This window comes from Marmota monax, unplaced genomic scaffold, assembly GCF_021218885.2.
Source record: "Marmota monax isolate L192 unplaced genomic scaffold, Marmota_monax_Labrador192_F-V1.1 WCK01_AAM20220418_F8-fsc00046, whole genome shotgun sequence".
Taxonomy (NCBI): domain Eukaryota; kingdom Metazoa; phylum Chordata; class Mammalia; order Rodentia; family Sciuridae; genus Marmota; species Marmota monax.
The window spans coordinates 13,873,402-13,891,329 of NW_026692486.1; the positions used below are offsets into that span (position 1 = coordinate 13,873,402).

The 17,928-nt window shown below is 42.4% G+C and overlaps 1 pseudogene; it reads right to left on the minus strand.

Annotated features, from left to right (window-relative positions):
- The window catches only part of LOC124091912 (guanylate-binding protein 2-like), a 45,690-nt pseudogene that overhangs the window by 2,599 nt on the left and 25,163 nt on the right, over positions 1–17,928 (minus strand).

Consider the following 17,928-nt stretch of genomic DNA (forward strand, 5'->3'; position numbering starts at 1 on the left):
TGGGATCATCAGAGAAGCACTGGGTGCTCTCCTCCTCACTTCTTGGATGCAAGAAAGAAACTTTTGCTCTTTTGAAGCCATTGGTGCTTTTTCTCTTCAAATAATATGTAGCCAAACCTAATTCTAACTGATGTAATCTCAGAATACCAGTCTAGAAAAATTGTTAACGGCACAGATCATGTTACTCAGATTTGCATACAAGCAGTACCACTTGTTACCTGGGTGATCTTGAGACAGTCTTTGTCCTTTTCTGTGCCTCAATTTTCTTTTTAAATTAATGGGTATATTAATAATAAATAGTTTTTTGATTTGATGTGATGATTAATTGGTTTAAACTCTAGAACACAGTAAGAGCAATAAACGTATTTATTGCTACTGTCATTAAAATTATTTGTAAGACATAATTTGTTTATTACTGTTTGTACTTAGAAAGAACTTGCTTTTCTTCAGTGAATTTGCCTTTTATTTCTGTTTTTAAATTTATTTCTTCCCAGCAACTTGACAAGTACCTTACACACATGTCAAAATGAATTGTTGGAAAATGACTGGATGATTGGATGAATGAATGAATTTCACAAACATCTTTGGGGACTGTGTGATCCCAAGAAAGAACCTATGTATCTCATGGTAAGTTCTCTTACTGAATGAATCAGTCAGTGGGCAAATAAAAGGCAGAGGCACTGCATACCAAGCCCAGTGTCTTCCTTGTTTCCAGGGGGTTTAAAAGAGTCTTATAGGGATTCTGACTGTGCAAATATACAGAGAAGTGTTCCTCTGTGAGCAAACTCCAGGGAGGTAATAGGAACTCTCTTTCCCACCCTTAGAATGCCCTGTTGTTTCTCCTAGGAACTAGTAAAATAACTAAATATATGTGCAACATCTAGCTGCAGTGGCAATAACTGTATGAGAAGGCTTTATGCTAGAGTCTTATGAGCCTCGACCTTGATCTCAGGCACATAGTTTCTGGGAATAAAGGAACTTGCTTGTTAGGAATCTACAGTGTTTCACCAGGCTCCAGTGCTCCTGGATCTGCCTGCCTAACAGTAACAATGGACTTTCTTGAGAGCAGCACAAGGTTCCTGACATTACATATTGTAACTGTAAAATGTAACTACAAAATAAGCAACCTTACTGATAGAATACACAATAATGTAGTTATGGTACTAATGACCTAATGTAACCTATTGATATACATAAACCTGGCCACTTGGACAAGCAGCCATTTTTCCTGCCTCTGCAGCTTGTCTCTGTGTCTCTTATTATTTTCCTTATAGAGTCTCCTCAGCAATCCCCAGAAATGGTACCAGCTACATCTATCCCCTTTCCACGATCTATCCTCTTTCCACGATCCTGATATTAGTTTTTCTTCAGCTCTTATTTTTTCTGAATAAAGAGATGGTAACCTCCTGGTTTAGAAAATGTCCCCTGCTTCACTTCTTCTTCCAGAGGACCAAAAATATCTTGAAATAAAGTTGTGCAACTATCCGGTGATCCTTCCCTGTTTTGCTTACAAGGGTCATCTCGCTTTCCTTCCAGATGGACCTGTAAAGCTACCAAACAGCACAGACAGAAAAGTGAACCCCTGAGCAGAAGGTTAATCACAGCTACTGGAAAATGCTTCTCCTGTAGAAACTGTGGCATCTAAATGGGAACATTCTCTTCACTTCACCATGACATCCTATAACATCCCTAAGAAAAGTGCTTGCTGCCAAAAATTTTTTATTTGTGATTTTCTGAAGCTGTCTTCCCCTAGATTTCCTGCTTTCAGAGAGTGATTCTAAAGCACAGGTATTATTTCATATGAAGCATTTATCTTTCAGGTTTCTAATTTCAGGACTATTTCAGAGCACAGGCATGGGAGTGAGGCAAGCCTACATGGATTTTCTGAACCCACTTCACTGGGACTTTGTGACCTTGATGTGAATGGACTGAGGATTCCATATCTGTGAACCAGAAGGAGCAATAACCATCTTGTAGATTATATGAGGTGATGCAGACTGTAAGCCAGGGTGACTTTCTAGAAGTATTGAGTAAAAATAAATAATTAATTAATACATTCTTTAATATTAGAATATTTTTGAATATTTTATAATAGGCTAATGAAGTAATGATGATTATATAATAATTATACACTTTGTTGTGGAAGATACGGATTCCATGGTGGAAAAATTAACAAAAATGGACATTTTTTTTACATAAAGATCTTATTATCAGTGTCTCTCTCTTGGTTTTCTATTTTTTTTCTGTCAGCATACATAAAAAGCAATAAATTATTAGGATTATTTTAAAAAGAATTTCATTCCCCCAGATAACTAGCAGGGAACACAACAATAATGTGTCTTCTTTAACTTTAAAGGAAAAAAAAACTAAATTAAGAATCTTTTTATAAATGCATTGTACAATTTAGGTAATTGCTAAAAACATAAAATGCATTGTTCAGAAATAAACAAAAATGATTTTTTTGTGGGAATATTGGATTTTTAGAGAGTGAAGACTAGGCATAATCTTTCAATAATGATTGCAAATATGTATACATTAGTGAGTTTTACTGTTCTGTGGTCCAAGAAGAATACTTTTCTCAAGAAGGACCAATATTTTTCTGCCTGTCATGACACAGAATACCAAACATACCCCTAATTCCTTCTGGAACTTTTGGCCAACATCCTTAAAAGTGTTCTTCATGAAGACTTGTATGGCCTCTCTCTCACAGGCCCTGTGCACGTCCAACAGTTCCTCGAGGATCTCTGTGCGCAGCTACACCTTCTGGCCCATCTGCTGGTTATAGTGGGCAAAGGCCTTCTGCACAGCAGCAGAATTCTCTATCTGGGCCAGGGCCAGGACTACATTTTCCATGCAGGGCAGATCCCCACTGCAGATGGCATTGAATAGGTCAATACCAGGCTCTGTGGACCTATAAAAAATAATTTTAAAAAATAGTGACTGTCAGCTGATGGACAGAGTACTCAGTATAGTTTCAAGTAAGCCTCACAGATAATAATTTTAACAATTTCATTAGGAATAAGAGTGATGGAATAAGCTGTTAATCTCTAGGTTCACAGGAGATTAAACCTTCTTTGTGTCCCTTTTTTCCTAAAAGGAAGATTTGGGTCAAATGGATCAGGGTAAAGATTTTGAGGACCTAGATATTGGGTACAGGTCTTTTATAACCCTTCATAGTTATTTTTTCACTTCTTTTCTCCCCTTTACTTCCAATTTCCTTTTGTTGCTATGTATAAAAAAGGGCAAGGAGAAAATTTAGCGCTTTTTCTTTTCTTTCCTTGTAGTACAGGTAACCAGTCCTGTGTCTGGTCTATGTAAATGGGTCTTCCCAAATATGCTCTTACGAGAGCTTCTGGTAGGTGACCAGTTCACCCAGGTTTGCCAGGGTATTGCTGGTTGCAGCCCTGAAAACCTCTCACCCCAGGAAAACTTAGCCTCAGGCAAGTTAGAGTAGCTGTCATACTACAAGAAACAGCACTTCGCAACTCCATCCTGGGCCTGCTCTTTCTATAGTAATAAGTAATTTCTCTATGTGTGACTTGTGATTTGTCTTTCCTTCTTTGACCTTTGTTAAATTCTGGATTTGTATATTTAAATGCCTGTATGATATCCCTTACTATATACATCAGATGAAACTCCAGATTAAATACTTAAATAAAAACGACTGCATCCACTCTGAAAACCTAGTCCTCCTGCTATTACTATGTCAGTAAGTAGTATACCATCTGAGTCATTGTTGAGCTTGAAACTGTGGAGATAGGCTGAAAACATTCTTCTTATTTCCTCCATACATCCATATTCCCTTCATTATCAAGCATTTTGGATTTGACATTCAAAACGTGTTCAGATGTGATCCACTTTGACCATTTCCACTGCCATAATCAGTCCCCAATTAAAACTAAACAATTACAAAGAGGAGCTACCTTATAATTACTTCCCTAATAGAACCCAATGCATTTTTTAAAAAAATACAAAGATAGGTATAAATATAAATCAGAAAACTTGACCTTGCTGCCCAGAATTTCCCCAAATCTTTTGGAGGCCTTTCCTGTTCATATTTACATATTTGGACTAACCAAAGCAGAATTGTCTGAATTTACACATTAAATGGAAATATTGAAATGGATTAAATCTACCCTGCCCTAAAATTGAGAACAAGTTCCTTATTCTGAAAATAGAAGCTGAGTGGTTGACCAGTCACTTCACAGCCTAATTTTTGCCCAGGAAGCTGAGAATGGAGATTGCCCCTCACCAGGCCTGTCTAGCACAGGTGAAATCTGCATGTGTGTATCCCTGCCTTTTGTCCCACCTCACTGCCTCTTCTCCTTTAAAAGCTTTGCTCACCTTCAGAGATTTACAAGAGGGATTATTTTTTAGTATCACTTTATACTTGTTCATTTTATTTTCAATTTTGCTCTTTTAAAATACAACATCTGTAATTTTGCCAGGATGGTTATTTCAAGTACATTGGTTTTATGAAATTTGTGATATATGGTCTCATTTACCTTGTAGTTGCAAAATCTAAGCTAAGCCAAGTTGTTAGAGGAGAAACATGACCTATATCTTCTTCTTCTTTTTTTCTTAATGTTTTTATTAGAACATTACAGTTATGCATTATAGTGGGGTTTGATATAATCATATATGCATGGAATATAGTTTCCTCCATTTCAGTTCTAGTACATTCTCTTTTTCTCCCCTCCTTCCTCTTCCTCTATGCTACAGGTCTTCCTTCTGTTTAGTTGATGGTGCTTTATAGATAGACACAAAGGTGGAATTCACTGTGGTATATTCATATATTTACATAAGATAATTTGGTCAGATCCTTTCTCTGTTCCTTCCTTTTTACCTCTGTCCTCCCTGCCCCTCAATCCCTTGCCTCTACTCTGCTGATCTCCCCTTTGGTTTTCAGGGGATTCTCCCCATGCCATTTTTCTCCCCTTATTTTGCTCTAGCTTCTGCTATGAGAGAAAAGGAACTTTACAAACAATAAGTTTCTTCTCTTTTCCTTCAAATCTGTTTTTTTTGTGTGTGTTTTTATTATTTTTTATTTTTTTAAATTTTTATTGTTGGTTGTTCAAACCATTACATAGTTCTTGATATATCATATTTCACACTTTGATTCAAGTGGATTATGAACTCCCATTTTTACCCCGTATACAAATTGCAGAATCACATCAGTTACACATCCATTGATTTACATATTGCCATACTAGTGTCTGTTGTATTCTGCTGCCTTTCCTATCCTCTACTATCCCCTCTCCCCTCCCCTCCCCTCCCCTCTTCTCTCTCTACCCCCTCTACTGTCATTCATTTCTCCCCCTTGTATTTTTTTCCCTTTCCCCTCACTTCCTCTTGTGTGTAATTTTGTATAACCCTGAGGGTCTCCTTCCATTTCCATGCAATTTCCCTTCTCTCTCCCTTTCCCTCCCACCTCTCATCCCTGTTTAAAGTTAATCTTATTCTCATGCTCTTCGTCCCTACTCTGTTCTTAGTTACTCTCCTTATATCAAAGAAGACATTTGGCATTTGTTTTTTAGGGATTGGCTAGCTTCACTTAGCATAATCTGCTCTAATGCCATCCATTTCCCTGCAAATTCTATGATTTTGTCATTTTTTAATGCAGAGTAATACTCCATTGTGTATAAATGCCAAATTTTTTTTTATCCATTCGTCTATTGAAGGGCATCTAGGTTGGTTCCACAGTCTTGCTATTGTGAATTGTGCTGCTATGAACATGGATGTAGCAGTGTCCCTGTAGCATGCTCTTTTTAGGTCTTTAGGGAATAGACCTAGAAGGGGAATAGCTGGGTCAAATGGTGGTTCCATTCCCAGCTTTCCAAGAAATCTCCATACTGCTTTCCAAATTGGTGAGCCGCTTCTGCCGTTTCTGCAGACTATAGTCGCCATTACAAGATGGCGCTGGCTCCGCTGTGGTCTGTGACAAAAAACTCCTTATTTGGGAGAGTTGGCGCATGGTTTTTCACCACCCTATGAGAAAGCTCCACGTGGCAGCTTCGCATTGGGGCTTGAGATGCTTTATTAAGGCTGGGAGGGGCATCCGAGAGAGAGAAGAAGAAATATCAAGGGCCTGAATAAACTGCTGAAAGAAGATTCCTGAGTTGCGTCTTCCTTGCGGGCAAGGGGTCGCGACAACCTTGCACCAAGGGGGAGGAGTGTCCCTTCTCTACAGGGGTGGTTTTGAGAAGCTGCTGTTGAAGTATTTGTCAGTTATGAAGTCACTGAAAATTTCCTTCTTTTTTGGGGGGGCAGGTACTGGGGATGGAACTCAGGGGCACTTGACCACGGAGCCACATCCCCAGTTCTAGTCTGTGTTTTATTTAGAGACAGGGTCTCCCTGAGGTGCTTAGTGCCTTGCTTTTGCTGAGGCTGGCTTTGAACTCTGGATCCTCCTGCCTCAGCCTCCTGAGCTGCTAGGATTACAGGTGTGTGCCACCACACCTGGTGAAAATGTCCTTATTCTTAAGTGCCTGTATAAGGGGAGAGGGCTTTCATAAAGCAACAGAGAACCAGGCAGCCCAGCCAGGGACATCAGAGATAGACTTCAACCATTTCTTCCTTTGAACACTCCAGGCACAGTGAGATGAAGACCCAAGGTGGCAAAGGTGGCAGAGCCTAAAGTAAGCACACTTCTCATAAGAAAGATGAGGTCCAATACTGGGTTCTCCCAACCTAGGTGCCCTTCAACAGATGAATGGATAAAGAAACTGCGGTATGTATACATGATGGAATATTATTCAGTCTTAAAGAAGAATGAAATCATGGCATTTGCGGGTAAGTGGGTGGAACTGGAGTCCACCAGGCTAACTGGAATTAGCCAATCCTAAAGAATCAAAGGCTGAATGTTTTCTCTGATATGTGGATGCTAATTCACAATGGGGGGTGTAGTAGAGAGGTACTTTGGATTAGACAGAGGAGAGTAAAGGGAGGGGAGGGAGTATGGGGTACGAAGGGCAGCAGAATGAATTGCACATTATCACTTATGCGCCTATGTTGATTTAATTCTACATCATGTAGAATTACATGGAGAATGAGAAGTTGTACTCCACTTATGTATGAGGTGTCAAAATGCATTCTACTGTCAAGAATAACTAATTAGAACAAATTAAAAAAAAATACTGGGTTCTCTCCGATCTCTTACCTCTGTGGTTCAGGAGGGAAGAGATGCACCTTTTTGGTGCTTTCTGTGAGCATTTTTAGCTGAAAGGTTAGACTCTAAATTACAGGGTCTTTGGTGGTTTGGCTTAGAAAAGGCCACTTCATCTCTGCAGGGGCCTCCAGGTCATTTCCTGGAGGAAGCTCTAGGACCTTTTGCAAGTTTCAAGGAATGTGGCCCCCAGGCTAAGGATCAGTTTCCTGATTGTGGGAGAAGATGGTTCTATTTTCTCTTTTCACATGGGGACGGATTGCCAGATTCTTCTAATATGGATTGGCATCACTTGGAATTTTTTTCCTGCAACATTGGAGAATTTCACATATTTGTAAAATATGCAGCTACATATTTTTTTTAAAGGAAAATCTCTACAGGTCTGGATTTCCATGGAGATTTGGTTTTTGCTGTTAGCTGGGTTAAAGACTTAACCCTGCATAAGTTTGATAAGTTTGGTAGTAAAAGATTGTGGAAGTTTTGCAAAAAAAAAAAAAATAATAATAAGAAGAAGAATTCATAATGTGAATAGGCAAGTACATTAAAGTACACATTTGTATTTGATTCTTTCAATGTAAATGGGTTACAGTGGCTGTAGACAGGAGCTAGCTGGAGGAACAGTGATGTCTATCAGGTGTTTCCTGTTCCTAGTTTTTTTTTTTTTTTTTTTTTGTAAGGAGAATTAGGAAAATGCAGTTCTACAGGGGGTGCCAGTGGCTCTGGTCTAGTAGCAAAGCAGACGGCATTTCTTTTCTTTTTTTTTCTTTCTTTCTTTTTTTTTTTTCTTGTTCCAGGGGCACTTAACCACAGAACCACATCCCCACATCTCCACACCCCACAGTCCTTTTTATTTTTCATTTTAAGACAGGGTCTCCTTAAGTTGCTGAGGCTGGCTTTGAATTTGGCAATCCTCCTGCCTCAGGCCTCCCACTCCCAGGGATGGGGAATGACAGGTATATGCCCTCATGCCCTGCAGCAGCCAGAAATTTTGAAACTGAAGTTACAAATCCAGGTAAAGGATTCCAGTTTAAAGAAGAATATGTGTGAATATTTGTTGAGCATCCGCTAGTGACCTCACGGAGCATGTGTGTGGGCCTTGGTTACTAAACCACAAGCACATGAGCTCATAGGCAAGCTGACCAGTACGCTGTCCAGGGTCATTCAAAGAATTGTTGAAAAATTACATGCAGACGTGGTTATGCCTCAGGTGTGACCCAGTCTTTCCCAGAGCAGCTGGCTGTGGAACCAGCTCATCCATCTTCTAGCCTAAAAGGCACTGGACAGCACAGAAGCTCTGCTGGTCAGGAAGAGTCCAGCCCCAGGATCAGAGTGATGAACAAGCCACCCTGCAGACAGGTATTTTCATTCGGGTTGGGAAGTTTCAGGGTGTTCCTGAACATGCAGGAATTGTCCCAGCACCCAACATCCCAGGGTCTGTGCCCAACTATTCTCCTTGCTGCTGGGAGGAGAGCTCATTATGGGAAGAAAAAATCTTGGTTTGCAGGTCCAGCCGAAGAGAAATATTTTCAGAGACAGGTTCTCAGAGAAATCAGTAGTTAGGAAACCACAGGCCCTGAGTGGACAATGTATGTGGAGCCTTTCAGTAAGGGCCTGTGTGGGAAGAAACAAGAAGAATGCAAAGGGCACAGGGGGACCTCATCTAGGGAGCAGACAGGCAAAGTGTCGCAAGGGGGCACAATTGTGACATAAGCAGTCAAGGGGAGAAACAAAGAATGTCCACATGCTTCTGCCCCTTTCAATGCATTATTCACTCAAATCACTCAATACAATTCACTCTATAGGTTCTTAATCAAGAAAATGACAGTTGTTAATGCTAGGCACTGCAATAGACAGGATCCATTCACAGCAAATAATTCTAGATTAATTAATTCACAGCAAACAATTCTAGATTAATTCTAAGCACTGCAGAACACTTAATCATGACAGGCTAATGACATACATTCCCTCTGCATGCTGAGTTCAAAAGTCTTAAGCCTGAGGCTTTATATCCAGCAGATGCACACTCACTCAGACTGAGGTGACCAGGTCCGGAAACAAGACAGGCTTTTCCTGGCTTGGAATGGATGACCTGTTGAGAAGAGGGTAATAGGGAGGAGTTGTGACTCTCACCAGGGTCCAGACAAGGGGGTAGAGTTTGAGAGCAGTGAGGATCACGAAGAGGATTAGGAAACAATGACAAGTGATGGGATGTCAGGTCCTCATCAGGCTCTCCAGCCAGAGTGCATCCTTGATTCAGCTGGCTGAATCCCTGCTCATCAGCTCTATTATTTATACTAAATTTGGGGGCTTTTGATCCTCCTTGAAATTCTTATCAGCTACCACCAGTTTTCTCAGTGACATCATTTACCCTGGGGTCAGAAACGTCTAGTTTGGTGATCTCCACCCTCATCTTCTGCCTTTCCTTCTTATCTTGGGAGGACAGCCTGACAGGGCTTCACTCTGTTTACCAGGGTGACAGGAAGTAACTTGTTTGAGTCCACACTGGAGGGCTCTCTGAGTGTGCTTTCATGATAAAAAATTATGAACAATTATCTGATAACCTAGAAGAAATGGTTAAATTCCAGTAACATACAAACTACTGAAACTGAATCACAAATAGATAGAAAAATCTGAATAGATCAATAATGAGTAAGGAGCATAAATAAATAATAAAAAATGTCTCCCATCAAAAACAAACAAACAAAAAAGCTCAGGACCAGATGATTTCACTGGTAAGACTATGAATTTTATGAAAAAATAGCACCATCTATCTCAAACTCTTCCCAAAGATTGAAGAAGGGGGAACATTTCACAACTCAGTTCCCAAGGCCAGGATTTCACTAACACCAAGGCCAGAGAAAGACACAGCAAAACAGAAAATTGTAAGTCAGTAACACTGTAAAGAATATAATGTTCACACAGACAGTAAGAATGGGAGACAGGCTGAGAATAAAAGAGAATTGGGTGAGAGATCTTATAAAATCAACAGGAAAACCAGAGGCTTTGTATCCACAGTGGAGTGACCCAACATCAGAACCCTTTTAACAAGGCTTCTGAGGGAGAGAGGACAAGGAGTGGGCAGCAGGTGGCCAAGAGGCATCTCAGCTGGGGGAGCAGATGGGCAACTGGATGAGGGGCTAATGGGAGGTCCTCACTTACCAAGAGTTCCCCATCTGGTTTGACTGTAAGATGATATTAGTAGTTAATAGAGGAGAGAAAAAGCTGTGCCATACAGTCATTCTCAGGAGAAAGGGAGGACTGATTCATATCAGAGGAAGTTGACTCCAGAGTAGACAATTACCATGGAAAGTGGGATCAGGAAGGTTGGAGGAAACTTGTGAAGGTTGAGGTCAACCAGCTGGTTCCACTGCAACCTCACCCACACACAGCACAGCAATGCCAGATCCCACTGCTAATAATGGATTGTGCCTTCAGGTAGGAGAAGAATTCACCTTCCTCCCCAAGTGCCATGGTACACAGGAAGGAACCCGGCACAGGCAGTAGAGGGTGAGGAGAGGGAGTGGGCAGCATGAAACCATCCGGGGCACATCCTGGGCTGGGGCCAGGGAGAGGGTGAGGTGGGGTCAGTTCCACAAAATGGGGGGAAGCTCAGAACAAGCCATGGCTTAGGGAGCTCTGCTTCCTTGACCTCACCACTAAGTGCCAGGAACAGCTGATGCTGGATTCACTCTGCCTTTCCACCAGGATTTTTGGACAATAAAATAAAATCACTGCATCTGAGGTGCTGAGTGATGGATCTGATTGATCAAGTGCTTGATAAACTGCCCTGGGGTCAGCAGAGGAAGGAGCCTAGGGCAAGGCCAGGGTCTGGATAGGACTATTGACTGATACTGGGAAGAGTAGTCGGTGAGAGCCTAGTGACAAGTGCAGCCCTGGCACGTTGGTGTGGGCACCAGTAGAGACTGTGGTAGAGTGGAGCGCAGGGGCTGAGGCCCAGCAGGGGCAGTGGGTGGAGATACAGGGCTGGAAACTGGCACTTGACCATGATCATGGAAGCCAGGGGCACTAGGGCACTAAGGTGAGGACTGAAATGAGATGATCAGGGGCCTGTGGCAATACCGGACCTGAAATTATGCTACAGAGCTGTGGGAACACAAAGAGCATGGTATTGGCATCAAAACAGACACCAAGACCAATGGAACACCACAGAGGACAGAGAGTCAAATCCATCTGCCAAGGGCTGCCGGACATTTGACAAGGTGCCAAAAGTATATCTTGGAGAAAATACAGCCTTTTAAACAAATGGTGCTGGGAAAATTGGTTAGCTTTATGTAGAAAATGAAACAAGACTCCTGTCCTCGTTCTGCACAAAACTCAAACTGAAATGGCTCAAAGTCTTAGGAATGAGACTTTGAGCCATTTATGACTACTGGAAGGAAACATGGAGTCAATATTCCATCATAAACACGCTGGCTCCAGCTTTCCTTACAAGACCCCAAGGCACAAGATAAAAAACCAGGAGTCAATAAGTCGGGCACCATCAAACTAAAAATTTTCTGCACAGCTAATGAAACAAGAGAATAAAGACAGAGCCTAGAGAATGGGAGAAAATCTTGGCCAGCTGCTCCTCTGATAGGGGACTAATACCCAGGATATAAAAAGAACTAAAAAATCTTGACACACACAAACACACACACTCACAAACACAATACACACACACACTCATACAATGCAATCAACTAATGGGCAAAAGAACCAAATAAAAACTTCTCATTCATATAAATGCAAACGGCTTGCAAAGTATAAAAAAAATGCTCCACATCTTTGGCAATCAGGAAAATGCAAATCAAAATTACACTAAGATTTCCTCTATCTCCAGTCACAATGATGTAAAAATATGAACAATAAAAAATGCTGGTGAGGATGTGGAGAAAAAGGTTCAATTGTACATTTTTGGTGGGACTGCAAACTAGTACAATCACTCTGGAAAGCAGTATGGAGGTTCCTCAAAAAAATAGTGTTGGGACCACCATGTGACCCAGCTATCTCACTCCTTGGTAGATCTCCCAAAAGATCTAAACTCAGCACACTGTAGGAATACAGCCACCTCAGTGTTTCTACCAGCACAGTTCACAACAGCTAAATGTTGTAATTAGCCCAGATGCCTGACATTAGATGAGTGGATTAAGAAATTGTGGTGTATACATATGCTGGAATTCTAATCAGCCATAAAAAAGAATGAAATGATGGCATTTTGCTGGTAAATGGATGGAAATGGAAAATAGCATGCTAAGTGAAATAAGCCAACTCAGAAACTCAAAAGTCAAATGTTTTCTCTCATATGAGGAAGCTAGACTAAAACCAAGGGAAGAGGGAGAGAAGAATGGGATAACACAAAGAGCCAATTAAATATGAATTAATAGATGAGGGAAAGGAAGTCCAGTAGGGCAGAGGAAGGAGAGTGGGAGAGGCGAGAGTGATGGGAGAGAAGGGAAGGTCATGAACTGAAATCAATTTCCATGCATGTGTGAGTTTGTTGGGATCAACTCAACTACAATGTGTAACTATAAAGCTCTAATAAAAAAGAAAAAGAAAAAAATGTCAAGGCCTCTATGGACATCTTGTTCTCCAGGCTTTTTTTTTTTTTTTTCATTATTATTTTTTTATATATATGTGGTACTAGTGATTGAATCCAGGGGCACTCTACTGCTGAAGTGCATCCCAACCCACTTTTTTTATGGTTGGCCTTGAACTTACTAACCTCCTACCTCAGCTGCCTGAGTAGCTGGGATTACATGTGGTGGTCACCATGATCAGCCCTAGCTTTACAGAAGAGGGCTGACAACTGCTCTGGTGGCTTCAGAACTGAGAGGGGGTGATGTGAGGTGGTGCAAGCAGCTTTGGAGTTTTCTTTTAGAAGTCAGGTAATATTGAAGTCTGGTTGGTGAAGAATAGGTTGTAAAATCATCTGGGGAAGGGTGCTTCTAAGAGAGAAACAAAAAACATGAGTACTGAACAAACATTACAGTGTCCAGAACATGTCAATGAATATCATAAGGAGGACAGAAGTCAATATTTTCTTACCCAGAGATGTGAGAGCTGAGAAGCTTTCCCCATACTTTATTTGGGAATGTAAATCTTTAACATCTTCAGAGTTATCAGGAATGTAAACAAAACATTTATCTTTTAATGTTATAGATGTTCATGTCCATGAGCTGTAGTTAAGTTACTTCATGTCACCTGATCTTATAAAATCTTTCTACTAGTATGACCTCTGTGTCTAGTAGATATCTCTTTATTTCTGTTATTTAGAGCTAGATAATCATGTTAACAAATATTAATCCTACCTGTGTAGGAGGTGAGGAAGATCTGTAGGCCTTAAACTGACTAAAACTTCTGACTTGGCCATTTCACTTGAGAGTTATTAGGCATTCCTTCTAAGAATCTCTCTTTGTAGGTTCCAGTCTACTTCTTTTCTTTTTTTTTTTTTGGGTGGGGGGCTATCATAAGTGTATATCTTAAGTAAGTTACACTTAACTAATACTATTTATCTTTTAAATACCCAGGAATGGCTGTGTTTGGGTTTTAACTATTTTTGCTAGACGTTTAAGATGAAGAAGGTCAAACTGACCTTTGTTTCTATCTATTGTTAAGAGTAAGCTGAGTTTCTATGGAGTCACTCTTGGGGCAACTTGAGAGTAGTGTCTTAGTTCTGCTAGTGCCATTTACACTAGGATGGGTCCAGGTCTTGCTGACCATGTGGTTTCCCTTGGAAACTTCAGAGATGTCTCCCTTTTCCAATAATCCAGTAACCCTCCTCTTCATGTCAAGTGCATCAATTGGCTTTCTGTTCTCCAGGGGTCTCCTTAATCTCCCTTATTGGGAGGTTATGTGGCCCAGAGTTGCAAAGCTCTTTAGAGAAGTTCCCTGTTCCCTGGATTCAGACTGACTGGGAGGGCAAGAGCCAAACATTGATGTTTTGGGTTTTTTTAATTTAATTTTTAAGTCTCAATCTTAAACATCTAAAAAATGAGTCTCACCAGTGTTAAATTAAGAGTACTGGGCTTTAACTTTAATTTGTCTATAACCTTACAGTCATTTACCCTTTTTATTACTTGAGGTCTGTACTATCCTATCCTGTAGGTGATGACTTATTACCTTAAATTAACCCAGGTTCTGATCTAGAAGCAATACCTCTGCAAACCCTCAACAGGCAACAGACAGTTTATAAAGAAGATAGAAAATAAAGTTCATAAGAGTATAAACATATTTAGTTTGCATAACAAAAGTCTTGAATTTTAGCTGAGTTATAAATTATATCCCCTGTTTGAGATCCTAGTAATCTTAACAACAAAAATCAATCCTTTGAACACAATTTTAAATGAACTGAAGTCTAGCCTACTTTGTAGTCATTCAGGAATGTAGTATGGTGGGAGGCAGAGCCTCATCTCAGGTAAGGCAGGGCTCTTCACAAATCTTAGGTGAAGTGTTCTAGTTCTGAAGCTGATCTTTGTCTTTTTTTATCTACCATTCTAAAAGGTTTACAAATATTATTTCTTGAGCCCTTTCTGATGTTAGCTAACACAATATGATATAACATGTAGTGCACAAAGTAAGGAAAGGCTGAGAGCTTTTAACTTTTTGTAGAAAAGTAGCAAAATGCTTTTGTGTTTTACAATATTAACCTTTACATAGATTAGGGTCTCATTAGTTTATAAACATTTAAATTGTACTCCAATGTAAATGGTAACATAAAATTTTATATATTATTAATAATAGGTTAGTTGCAGAGTATTAAGTGATATAAATAAATCTCCAAGAAATTTCATTGTTTTTTTGTTAGTTTGGTTGTTTTTTGTTTTGTTTTGTTTTGTTTCTGTGTGTGTGTGTGTGTGTGTGTGTGTGTGTGTGTGAGATATGCTAAGGATTGAGCCCAGGGCCTTGTGCAAGTGAGCAATCACTCTACCAACTGAGGTATATCCTTGGCCCCAAATTTGGTATTCTTATAAGTCTAAAATTACCATACAACTTTAGTTTGGAGAATACCAGGTTGATATAATGTTCTTTTAAACCTTCTTTTTAAAGACTTGTATACCTGGAAGTTAGGAACACATTTAATATACAAAGCAGAGTAATAGCACCACAATTACAATGATGTTTTTATATTAACAAAATTTAGCTCTTAAAGAAATAGCATAGTACAATATTTTAAAATAACAGTTCTTGTTTAACAACAGCTATATAATTCTTAATTCCTTCAAGATTATTTGCTAAAAAAAAAACTTAATAAACACAACATTATGGGGAAATCAGTGTGTTAAGAAATATTTGTCCTTTTAACATATAGTTTAAACCTTGTTTTATATTAGCACATTAACATTTGACCCTCAGGAAGAACCCCAAGGAGTCTTGACTGATCATTTCACACACATAAGCGTTTTTAATTTCTCTTTTCCGTATGTTAACCCCCTTTTTTTAAATATGAAACAATCCTTGTAAATGTTTTAATTTAGGCAAATTGTTGTATTTTAATAAGAAATATTTTGTCAGACTGAAGAAGATGGCGGCGAGGGGAGTGCATTACCCCCGTGTGCTGCTTCACTGTGTGGGAGTATGACAAGTCAGGACGGCTAAAGGATATCTTGTTAGGAATTTCCAGCAATAGTGGGGTGCGCCGGAACCTGGAGGAAGGATTTCCATCGCATGAGGATCGGCTACGGGGACTCAAACGCGAGAGGTTTGTCGCACGGAGGGTAATACTGCTTATTCAGCAAATCGCCCCGCGGCTAGAGTCTGCAAGGCGCGCTGGGATAGAGACGCAGGGTTACAGCGCTGCAGTTTCTGCCAGACGCGCAAGCACCGCACTCAGGGCTGAATTCTGGGTTCGAGACGGGGAAGGAAGCGGTCCATCTCGGTTCTCCACACCGGTCAGACCACAGAGGAGGCCAGCAGCCACCATGTTGGTAAACTGACGTCACCACACCTGTTTTTGACTGACCGCAGCTCATTCAGCCATAGAACAGGTAATTTCAGGCTGCAATTCGCCTGCGGCTTGCAGACAGATTGCTAGGGTTCAGCGCCTGGGGGCTTCTTAAAATCTGATCTTATCGGAGTGAACACGGAGCGCGGGGCGGCCAAGTCCCGGCTCCCGGAACCGTCCCGGAACCGCCCTGGCTCCGGGCTGCGGAGCCTGCGGAGGCTGCTTCTTGGACCCTGCTAATATCAGAGCAAACACGAAACACCAAGAAGCCGAATTCCAGCTCCCGGAACTGAGCCCGCGGGGACTGCTTCTTGGAGCTTACACTTATAGGAGCTTACACCGAGCACAGAGCGGCCGAGTTCCGGCTCCCGGAACCGTCCCGGAACCGCCCTGGCTCAGGGCTGCGGAGCCCGCGGAGGCTGCTTCTTGGACCCTGCTACTATCAGAGCATACACCAAACACTAAGCGGCCGAATTCCGGCTCCCGGAACTGAGCCCGCGGGGGCTGCTTCTTGGAGCCTACACTTATAGGAGCTTACACCGAGCACGGAGCGGCCGAGTTCCGGCTCCCGGAACTTCCCTGGACCGGGGCTAGGAGCCCGCGGAAACTGTGTCTCGGTCCGGGTCCTGCTGAGGGCAGGTCAGGACTCACCCATTGCTTGGGTTGCCTGGCAAGGGGAACGAAATGCTGCCATTCGCATAGGATACCAACATGGCAGAGATCTGATGTCAGCAGAAAGCGGTGGAGGAGAGATCTTCATCAATACCAGCGGTGACATAAGCAGTTGGTCTCCTGGTAAGGGGGGTGAGGCTCAGTCACCCGAGTCTCCTCAATTTGTCCTCGAGCCGGAGGGAAGGAGCCGGGCCGCCGCCAGCCCCCGGAGCAGGCCCAGCGGCTCGCCAGCGTGGTGACCGCGTGACCCCAATTGGAGAGGGGGCGGAGCGGAGCCGCCACCCACACCCGCCAGGTGGGCAGACCCACGACCCAGTAGTACATGGGCGTGGTAGGAGGGGCAGGGCAGAGCCGCCCTTCGCGCTTGCAAGGTAAACAGACCTGTGACAGCCTGGCGGGTCAGGCCCAGTGGCCTGCCAGTGTGGTACACACGTCACCCCAACTCGAGTAGGGGCAGAGCAGATCCTTATCCCACGCCCGGATCAGGCCCTGCCGGTGTGGTGGTCACGTGACCCCAATTGGAGTGGGGGTGGAGTGGAACCGCCACCCGTGCCCGCAGGGTGAGCAGACCAGTGATCAACCTGCAGATCAGGCCCAGGGGTCCGCAGGCGTGGTAGGAGGGGCAGGGCAGATCCGCCGCCCGCGCCTTCAAGGTAGGCAGACCTACAACAGACCGGCGGATCAGGCCCAGGAGCCTGCCGGCGGGGTACAAACACCACCCTAATTGGAGTAGTGACAGAGCAGAGTCGCCTCCTTTGCCAGGAACAGACCCAGCATCCTGCAGGCGGGGTAGTCACGACACCCCAATTGGAGTAGGGGCAAAGCAGAGCCTCCACTCGTGCCCGAAAGGTGGGCAGATCTGCGACCGACCAGCAGGACAGGCCCAGTGGCCTGCTGGTACGACAGACACGTCACCCCAATTGGAGTAGGGGCAGAACAGAGCCGCCACCAGCTCCCAGAACAGGCCCAGTGACCTGCCGGCGTGGTAGCCATGACACCCCAATTGGAATAAGGAGAGAGCAGAGCCGCCGCCCGCACCTGCAGGAAAGATACGCAAGCAGTATGAAAAGACAAGGAAAGAAAGGACCACAAGCAATGCAGGTCAACGCAACTTTAGAAGAGGTAACAGCTGCAGCAGATGGAATGTCAG